The sequence below is a fragment of the Thermobia domestica genome, chromosome 7 (assembly GCF_964235325.1).
Source record: "Thermobia domestica chromosome 7, izTheDome1.hap1.1, whole genome shotgun sequence".
In the NCBI taxonomy this organism is placed as follows: domain Eukaryota; kingdom Metazoa; phylum Arthropoda; class Insecta; order Zygentoma; family Lepismatidae; genus Thermobia; species Thermobia domestica.
Window position 1 is genome coordinate 1,714,452 of NC_137460.1, and position 11,332 is coordinate 1,725,783.

The 11,332-nt window shown below is 37.4% G+C and overlaps 1 long non-coding RNA gene across 1 annotated transcript; it reads left to right on the forward strand.

Annotated features, from left to right (window-relative positions):
- Positions 1-4,585: 4,585 nt before the first annotated feature.
- Positions 4,586-11,025, forward strand: LOC145688821 (uncharacterized). The gene is made up of 3 exons (XR_014131993.1): positions 4,586-4,789; positions 9,102-9,228; positions 10,595-11,025. It is a non-coding gene; the product is annotated as an uncharacterized LOC145688821 (long non-coding RNA).
- Positions 11,026-11,332: the final 307 nt, after the last annotated feature.

Sequence of the window (11,332 nt, forward strand, 5' to 3'; positions counted from 1 at the left end):
GCTAGTACCATACCATTTTTTTGCATGGTTAAATTATTAGTTCCGTTCCATTTTTTTTGTATGGTTAAAGATTCTATACCATTCTTTTTGAGTAAGATTAAAGTATTGGTTCCGCTGTATGGCAAAAGGTTTTTTTTTTTGAAATTAGTTTCACTTAATGAGAAGAGTTACAAATTTTTGAACTAAGTTCCGATGGGATTCCTCTCTTTACCGAAATTTGTGAAAGGTTATTGCTTCCGAATTGTTGTACGAAGTATTTAAATAGTTCAGAATTGGATAAATTATTCAAAAAAAAACGGATTGTTATAATGATATTGGTAATTTCAAATTACTATTCTTTGAACGGTCGTGCTGGTTGATGTTGGACAATTATTATAAATTGTTAGTATTTTTGTGAGGCTGCCATCGTTTGAAAAAAAATAAAATAATAATAAATAAAGCAAAACCTAAATATATTTTAATTCAATTGAATTAATGTTAAAGGTTTTTTTGTTTGATTGATCCATTCTGTTTCTCCTGGTTTGTTAGTAGTGTCCGTAGTTAGTTTAATATTAAGTTTATTTATAATATCTTGTGTTGAATTCTTATAATATTATATTGCTGTTTGTTGAATTTTTGAATACCTAGTTACAATGAATGATCGGTCTGAATATGTTAGCATTGATATGCCTGAAGGTTACTCGGAATTAGTCACACGTGACAGAACAGGTTATTGTGAAGGAGATACGCATTCGGATTTTGGTAATTTAAGTATGTCTCTTACTCCGACTATGCAAGGAAGCCTATATGCCAGGCGAGTTTCTTTAGGAAACAATAGTAATTTGGGGAGAGTGAATGAAGACTCAAACTCTATAAGTTATGGTTTCAGTAGGTTGGCAAATGCTAGTAGTTCTAGAGAACCACAGAGGGATATGAGACAGGTTACCTTTGAAGCTTCGATGAATCAACCCATGCAAATGGGTTTTGGAAATAGGAATTTTTCGAATGAGCATGCTGTTGGTAATATTCAAGGTAATGGTTCAAATAGATATCTGAATCTTAGGAATTATTATCGAAGAGTATCTCAAATTCGGAATTCGACTCCTAAGGCTCCTGTGAGTTCTCCTATTTTTCAGCCTATTGGTAAGTCTATAGAGACACATAACCTAGAACCAGGTGCTTCTAGTGGTAATAACAGACCTGATATGAATGATGTCGAACATAATCTGATGATTAAATATGCATTTAAACGAAATAGTGAATCTCTTGAATTAAGATTCAAGAATTTAGTAGTGACTGATGGGAGCAATAGTAATTTGGTTTTTCAATTGTTGCTTAAGATCGAAGATACTCTCTTGGAGACTAGTTATTCCCTTAGTATGATATTAACAGTGATAGTTGCCAAATGTACAGGGGCCTTATTAAGGGAAATACTATTTGCTATTAATAATAACATAGGTTGGCAGAATTTAAGAGAGAAATTATTACATAATTTTGTTACTCCTATTAGTCGCCATGTATTTGTTTCAGAATTTATTTATAGAAGGCAAAAATTGTCCGAACAAATAAATGATTATGTGAGATCAGTTATTGTCGCGATGAATGTCCTAGGTTTTTCAGGTCCAGAGTCGGAGTTAATAAATATTATAATTTGTGGTATAAACCCCAATCAAAGGTTTCGGATGCTTAATAACTATATTCCAGCAACTCGTTTGGAGTTATTAGATATAGCTGATAGACACGTGTTGAATTTCCGAGAACAATCTGATTATAATATGGAGATGGGTACTAATAAACGAAAGGTTAATACATTTGTATCCAGTTATCAAACTAAAAGTGTATATCAGAATAAATTAAAGGAAAATGAATCTTTGTTAGAAAATAATAGTAGATCCACCCTTAATAAAAACAGATCGGGTAGAATAAATGGAAACTCAGGGAATTTTCGGAATTCCAATAGAATTTTTTATAAATCTGAGCCTAGACGAGACGAGAGACTAGGTCAAACGCAAATTCCTTCTGAGATGAACAATACAGTTGCTTCATTCATTGTGGCGAAAGTTTATAATCAAGTGACGGACATATGCGTAGATGGCGGTTCGAGTTTCAACTTAGTTCGGATGGACTTGGTTCGCGCCTGCGGTTTGGAGAACAAGATAGTGATTACGCAAGAAAAACATGTAAATGCTCCTTCGGGTTTGCATTTTACTACGAACCAAGAAATTAATTTGGCTTTGAATCTTTCGGGTCACTTCGAAAGAGTGGGGTTTAAGGTTGTTAGCCAATTGCCATGTAAATGTTTACTCGGAACTCCGTTTTTGCGTACTACATGCTCCGTCATAGATTATTCGAAGAATATTTTAGTGCTCCGCAATGGGAAACGGCGTATATCATTGAACTTTAAGAAGACGGTTCGTCAACCTGAATTTCATCCCAAAGGATTTAAATCAGTATCTCGAGATGGCCAGTCGAACTCGGACGATACTAGGGAGCATCATAGAAGAAATCAAATTGAAACCAATGATAGTATGGTTTCGATTTTCATTTACGAAGATATGTTCAACTATGGATTACATGATGAGGGCATCCAATGTAATCTGGATTCCTCAGAGACTGAATCGAGACTGTTGGAGATTCGAATGCCAGATGACATCCAGTTAGGACAGATTAGAGCCATGATTGACTCCGAGGTGGACTTAGGGAGTCCTATAGAAGATACGTTGGCTAGTATGGCAGATGCTTGTCGCCAGGAATCGTCGACCAGTGGTTCAGGTGGAACGAATGATGTGTCCGAATTCCGGTTTTCATCATTGGAAAATTCAACTACAAGAACTTCAGGAAATTCTAATACTACATCAAGGAGTTCGTTGGAGCGAATTGGTGTTAGTGGAATGACATGTAGGAGGAGACCATTGAGTATTAATGAACAGAACTACAGACCAGCGGTCAGTCGTGCTACATTTCCAGCTGGGAGAGTTGGAAGTTCAGCTGATGTTGTGGTTGCTTCCAGATCTCATCATCGTGGTGCTGAAAGTGTGGCTTCAGTTGACTCTCAATGGAACTTTGAAAATAGTTCTCCTTCGAATAGGATGCAAATTGGTGCGCAAGAGGTTTCCAACATGGGACATCCGAATTGTTGGGTCTCTGGATTTTCGGATGGACTTGGTGGTGCAAGTGAAATGTCCTTCCAAGGATATTCATCTGCGGAAATAGTTTCGCCTGTGAATTCTGCTGGGAGGCATAGTGATATTGAAGTTTCGCATTCCGATAATGGAGTTGATGCGAGTGGAATGTCCGATGATCATCGAACCTTTGCTGATAGTGAACCATCGAATTGGGTTTTGAATACCGAAACTCAGGATGATGATCGAAGAACTTTAGAATCTGTGTCTGGTGGTAACCCTATATCAGATGGTGCTCAACCTGTAGATAATGTGAATATTGTTCACAATTCTGATTTAACGATAGGAAACGTTTCGAAGGCTGGACAGTCTGAGAATTACAGCAAGAAAAGACGTGAACGTCGTAGAAGAAGGAAGGAAAGAAAGATGAAAGAAGTTACTAAATCATCTAAATTAGCTGATGGGGTTGAAGGATCTTGTGGTGATAGTGATCCAAATAAGGGTGATAAGGTGGATGATTCAAATCGAAAGAGTGTTTCACCAGGTCAGTGTAGCAGTGGATCAGAAGCGTCAGACGTGGATTTTGAACAGTCTGAGAACTTTCATAAGCTCATACAACGTAATAAAAAGTTCCAACCTATTGACCATTGCTTGGGGTCATCAAATGGTGCTCAGAATAACACACAGGTGTTTAACCATTTTAATACACAGGTGAAAGATCACGGCTTGGGTCAAGATTCTTGGAAATACGAAACCCCTGAGATTTCTGAATTTATCAGCTCGATGAAGATTAAGTTTGCTGATGTTATTTCGGAAAGGGTTGGATGCATTAAAGGGTTTGTAGGTAGACTCTATCTAAAAGAGAATAGACCATTTAAGGATACACCCTTCCCAATTCCCAAAAATAAAGAAAAATATTTTTATGAGCAAATTAATGATCTTGTTCGAGAAGGGATATTGGAAGAGGTGGACCATTCTAATTATGGTAGTAGTTGTTTTCTTGTCAAGAACAAGAATAATACGTTTCGAATTGTTGGTAATTACATCAAGGCCAATAATTTGATAGTGAATGATGTGTATCCTTCCCCAAACTTAGAGTCATGTCTAACTGGATTAGCTGATAAGAAATTCTACAGCAAATTTGATCTCAAGCGGGCATATAATCAGATATACCTCGATAAAGCGTCTCGTGACATCACTACTCTTGTTACACCTAAAGGGTGTTATCAATATACAAGAGTACCCGTTGGTATAAAGACGGGAAGCAATATTTTATCGAGGGCTATGGAGAAAGTACTTGGAGATCTTACTGCCCAAGTAGCACAGTCACGTCATAAACACGTCTTTTTTTGGGGTTCGAATTCAAAATGACGTCTTTTGAAAATTTGGAACGTCTTTATCACGTACCAAAATGGTAACAATAATGACGTGTCAAACATGACCTAAATTGTACGTGTTTATCACGTGCCAGAATAGTACAAAGAATCACGTGTCGGACATCACCAAAAATAGACGTCTTTTTTAGGTGCTAAAAAGCGCGGACGTTCCCCGTACTGTAACTGCAGTTTGAGCAGTGCATGCTGGGAATCGTGAGCCATTTGCGGAATCGTGTTTTGATGGTATTGTTTGTGAATATAAATAATGTGTTTTGTTGAAGTCACCTGTGATAAAGGTCAGCTTTAAGACAAGTAAGTATAATTCCTATCCTATTCCTATCTAGGTGCATTCTGTGTAAAATTCAGCAGATTGAGTATTCTACGGTTTCTTATTACAGTGTATTAAAATACCGTAGAAAGAACGAGGATACCTACATTAGGTTAACATATGCAGACGCCTGTATCAAATTAAATATTTTAGGTAGAATACTATATAAAATGTTAATAGTGAAGGTAGTAAAATGATAATGTATGTGTTTTTATTCTCAATAAACCGTATATGGGAGTGAGTATGCATGGAAAAGTATGTCCATCTGTGGTGCAGTTTTATTATACAGATCCGTAGATTGTAAAATATACGAAAAAAAATTGGACAAGTCTTTAATTTGCCTATTTCATGTCGAGAACAGGACCAACCAACCTCCGCGGGGCTTCTAACCCGTTCCTACTACTACTACTTATACTATGAATCCGTATAATAAAAGCTGCACGCATTGTGGTACTATTTGCCAAGGCGAAAGACTGATAAATACAAGCAAACAACGAGATGACAGTAAGTGTATGCTTTTGGAGGCATTACTGGAACAGACGGTTCTACTAAATTTTAATACATTTCTTACATTTTCAGGTTAGGTTAGAGCATTGTATTTCCTATAGCAGAATATGCACTAAATGAGGAGCTCCATCACTACTTGCAGATTGACTTCACGGGGGTTAGTGTAAATATAGAGTAGACGCATGGGGCAAGGTTCTAGAACACAGGTACCCCTTCCCACTTAATTGTAACAAAGACAGAAAACAACGTGCCGTGCGGAGCTCTAACCCGCCTTCACTCGCTGACGCTCGCTCAACAATACTATGTGAATTAAATGTTAAACTTTGGTACAGAAAAGAACCAATCTAGCTGTTAACCTATATGGGGGGGGACTTGTGTTCTAGAACCTTCCCGACGCGTAGCATATTAAGTACAGTGCATAAAACACGAAATAACTTTTGCTAGGTGCCCACTAAAAAGCACAAATGCATTCTATTGGAATCAGTGCAGGAGCACAGCAAGAGGGCCCGAGCGGCAACGAGGGGGTGCGTTCGTAGGGAACAGGCACGTCAGCGACGGGGACTATGTGCGTAAAGAAGGATAATGGAAAAGCACACTTACGCTTACAATGATTTCACTATCACTCAAAATGCGGCTTCACTCGAGCAGACGGTTCTACCAAATATAAAATTTATAGGTAAAATATTATAAGAAACATTTTTCGTGAAGGAATGAGAGTGTGAATATAAGTAATTACTGTCAGTGTACAGCATATTGAAATGAATTTTAAGTGATCAGTGAAAGTATTGCATATGTAAGTGTGGTCTTCCACTATTCTCGTTTAGACGTATATTCCCCGTCGCTGACGCGCCTGCTCCCTACGGACGCATCCCGTCGCTGCCGTTCGGACCCTGTTGCTGTGCTCCTACCCCTGCTTTTTAGTGGGGAGCTGAAATAAATTGGTTCGTGTTTTATTCACTGAAATTGTTACGCTTTACGTCCACGCTGTATTTGTACTGAGGCCTGAAGTCAATCTGCAAGCACTAATGGAGCTTCTGATTTAGTTCATGCTCTGCTAAAAGAAATGCGTTGTTCTAACCTGATATGAAACTGTAAGAAATATGTCAAAATTTGGTAGAACCGTCTGCTCGAATAATGCCCAAAATTCATTTCAATTTGCTGTGTACTGATATTAATTACTGACATTCACACTTTTATTCCTTCACAAAAATGTTTTACATCGTATGTTACCTATGAATTTTCTGTTAGGTAGAACCGACTGCTCGAGTGAACCTCTTTGGGAAATGACCCTCGGCAATTGTTGCAATGCCAATCGTGTATGACTTCAAAGTTAGAAAGAACGAGCCCTATGGAAGTTCTAACCCCTTCGCTCACTCAGTTATGTTTTGTTTAACCTTTTGTAGCACTACTGTCTTAAATCTAGTGAAAAAATCCACAAAATAGATGAATATTTGGTAGACCCGTTTGCTAAAGTAGTGCCCCCATTGTATATGTGCATAATCAGTGGGAGGATATTACCCCAGTTGAGACAAGGTGACCAGAAGTTTTACTTTCAGAAACGGGACGCATACGAATCGTCGCGGGGGGTGGGGTGACTTCCACATTGCATTTTGGGACTCAGCAGTGTTTTCAATTTACAAAATACAAAGTAAGAATGATAACACAGCGTTTCTAACTTAAGTATTACCCAACAATACTTTTAACTACTTCAACACTCAGAATTCCCACTCAATTTCCACTTGAACCACAGAACACTCAATTCTCATTTGAATATTCAGAAGTTCTAGGCACGGGTGAACCTTCCCAGTAAGTGTTGGTACGGAAGAGTGTAGAATTAGCATTGGCTATTTATATTTTGAATAATAATTACGGGACACCTGGGTCATGTTTGCTTAAAAAACGGGACATTTAGGCGTCCCGTTTGAGAATCTGAAAGAAACGGGACAACGGTTGAAAATAAGGGACTGTCCCGGCCAAAACGGGACGTCTGGTCACCTTGAGTTCAGAGCACTCTCAAACTGCAACCATCGCCCTGCTGCACCTACACACCCTCACAAGACACTTGGCTACCGTAACTGTGCTACAGAATGTGGTGTGGAAATCATAATAATGTAACGGGTTTTTGACTGTTCGAATATTTTGTTCATTAATTGAGTAGACAGCTCCCTCGCATTTTAGATTACAGTACTTACTCCAGTGCCAGCATGTGATGATGGATACTTATCAATGTTGCCACTGAAGTTCAAAAAAATATATTCCAGCTCAATTAAGTATCCTCTACATGACTATATTATTATGATTTCCACTGCTAATCGTGAAACGGTTCAAAGGAAACCAAATGTCTTATTAAGGGACCGTGGTTCGGGGCTGGTGCTGGTTCCAGTCAGATATGTTTAAGAGAGCTCTTGATATAGGGAATATCCTCCTAATGTTTATGCGCACATTAACAACGGAAGTCTCTTTGGGTCAAAAACCTGCTTTCAGGTGGAACACCAATTCCTCATCATTAAAAAGAAATGAAATTAAATATTTAGTTTCACGCCCCAGGAAAGGCACCGAGCCTAAGGAAGATGGTGATAATGAAATGTGAAAAATGGTGGTATGAAGAAAGTGGGCGGAAACGGGAGAGTGTCAAGAAAACTCAGGCACATGGTGTTTGTCCACCACAAAGCCCACTTGGCACGAGCTGGGATCAAACCAGGGACCCCACGCACTAGAAGTGAACGCTCTACCACTGAGGCACTGCAGCCCCATCAGTAAAAAAAAAAAAAAAACATACCTCATTGCTTCGGGGCTTACATATCTGCTGCCACCAAAAGGAAGGTGTGTACACAACAGGGGCGGATCCAGAGGTGACGACTGCCCCTCCCAGAGTAGGATATTTTTTATTTTTTTTTAAAAAAATAAAACCTACCCCAGAATTGGAGCTCTTGATTTTTTCAAGCTTGTATTATAAATGTAAGATAAAAACTTTTTTTTTTCACGTTGCAGAATTTAAATGAAGCAATACATAGCAAGAAATTACTTGCCTTGGTGTTTTTGGTCAGAAAATGTCCGCGTTCGAAAACGCAGGTAGTCATTTGTGTTCTTTGTGTTCAAGATGCGATATTTTACGCTCTCACTCCGTTCTCAAAACCGATCCCTGCTTCTTATGGGGCCGCGGTGGCTCAGTAGTAGAGCGTTCACCTCTGGTGCTTGGGGTCCCGGGTTCGATCCCAGCCCCCGCCAAGTGAACTTTGTGGTGGACAAACACCGTGTGCGTGGGTTTTCTCGGGGTTCTCCCGTTCCCTCCCACTTTCTTCATTCCACCATTTCATCCATTACTCATCATCACCGTCTCCTTTAGCCTAATCAGCATAATCGTGGGACGTAAAACTCAAAGATTTTCCGATCCCTGCTTCTTGTTAACAACGGGCAGACAATAATCCATAAAATCTATCTGTCCACAAGTTTGTCAATATTTATTTTGCGTATCTTTCCATTTAAGAAGTGGCCATTCCTGCATCGAGGTTGGGACGATTTCGGACTCTTCTTCACACCTTCCTTTACGCTGAAAATATCCAGAACAGAAAGCATGTGAAATTTATGGCTGATATTTCCCTGCCAACTTATTTTTTTTTCTATAAGCTCTTTTTTTTTCATACAAAATGTAGTAAAAACCCACTTTACTGTTTACATAAAATTAAACTGCTTCATTTCATGTTAAATGTATTTAGTCGTTGTAATAAGCCTAATTGTAAATACATGTTATTTGCCAAAATAAGCCTTGTATGTACTCCCACTTTCCAGAGCGTGTGGCCAATGCTCCTGCAAATGATGAATTGATCAACAGCAGACCACCTGACCCCTTTCTGCTCGTCGAGCTGCTCTAGAAATATAACTGTGGAGGATGACATACATACCAAAGTTGCGACAGGTGAGTTTTTGACATGTTATTTTATAATACCCATGTAAGAAAATGCCGAGTAAGAAGAAAAGAAAGAAAGTAGTAATATTTTATTAGTACTTAACTAAAATAAAATAATTGTTGAACAAGGCAATACTTTTATATAAATGAAATATTCAATTTAACGTTCCACGATCAGGCACTGAGGGTAAGGGAGTCGGTGATGATGAGAAGTGAATTAAATGGTGGAATGAAGAATGTGGGAAAAAATTGGAGAACTCCAAGAAAAGCCGCTTGAAGTGAGCTGGGATCGAATCATTGGCCCCAAGCACCAGAGGTGAACGCTCTATCACCGAGCCACAGCTGCGCCAATTTTATTTAAATGTAACTGTTTCAGCAACTACCCTTGTCTTCTTCAGATACACTCTATTTATTTATTTATTTATTTATTTATTATTTTAGATTTTTAAAGGTTTCCTTGTTTATTAATTTTTATTCCTTCAGCAATTATTTTATTTGACTTGAGTATTTATATATAAGCAAAGCTTTAATATGGAATGTATCACATGTTATAGTGTTCGCGCTTTTTTTTTTTTTTTTTGAATGAATAAAAGTACTCCTCCCGAAAATATTTTTCTCAACAGAGGGGTAAAATATAATTTTCACCAAAGAGAAGTTTTATTATTATTATTATTATTATTAATAATAATAATACTAATACTAATAATAATAATAATAATAATAATAATAATAATAATAATAATAATAATAATAATAATAACTGCCGCAACTTCTAACCCTGCTCAGAACAAATAATGTGACGATTTTCACCCTACTGCTTGTGACAGAATTCTGGTTCTAGAAGTCTTATTTTTTAAAAATACTCCAGTAACAAGTGAGGGGGCGTTTGCTCACAATTTTTTTACTTTTCGGAATACATAAGTTATACACCATTTTGTTTGTATCAATATCGTATCAATATACTTGATCGTCACTTTTAGCTCACATCCTAAAGTAGGTCTTGGAGTGGCATTTTATATTGTGAGCACATACGTAATGTAGCCTTCTATGAGTGTTTCAGAATTATTTGTCATGTATCTGTATATACAAAGTCTTATATCCCCCAACTTGTTTGATCCTCCTGAACAATCAGAGTTAACAGCTGCAATAAAATCAAAAGTTAAGCTATTACAGAATAACTAAAATTAATGGTAGTTTAATTTCGCTGTTTGGAAGGCCGTTAAAAGTGGGACTTCATGCAAGCGAGTGCAGTAACTAATCGTTTTATTGCGTATTGATTGTAGTTACACATGACGTATTGTAATTATTTTTTAAAATTTTCTCCCCACCTGAAAAATTACACTATGATTGTTCATGATTTTTTTTTCTGTTTCAGTGTTCCTATCTGTCATCGTTGGGAGGAAAAGGGACCTTTCTCTGATGCTTGGTTTCCAAAGAGCTGGCGATGGAATTTAACTCCCGCGGAAAAAAGAGCAAAGTTCACGTTGTGCAAACTAGCCTTAAAGACACTTATCATTCGTGAGTAAAAATAAAGATCTTCAAATGAACAAATGCAACAAATCTTCAAAATGTTAGTAGAAAGATATTCACTTCCATCTGCCTTGTTGTTTGAGGATGAAAAGGATTCGGCATGCTTGAAACATGTTGACCTGTTCCTCCACGCTTTGTTGGAAATCAATGTAAAGGCATCTCTTTCGAAAACTAAAAGATGGAAGAAACTGCTACTGGTATAATAGATGGTATAATAAGTGGGATACTTACCGCAGTCCCCATTTTTAACCTACTTAAGCACGTGAGGCTTTTTTGATATGATGCTGCATTTCTGTACTTTCAATAACTATGAAATGTGTTTTCCTTCATACGAAATTTATAGAAAAATTTTATTCTTTTTATTTTATATTATTAAAAGATCTCTGTAAGTTTTAGATTATAACCAACAAATTTGCATTGTCTACATATTTCTTGTTTGTATTACAAATAATAAAGACAATCAGTGTTTCTTGTTGCATTACAAATAGCATGAATATTATTTTATACGACAAGACGTGCACATTGTACATATAACTAATAAATGTAGAATTCAAATTAATGGTTATGTGTTTTCGCTTTCATC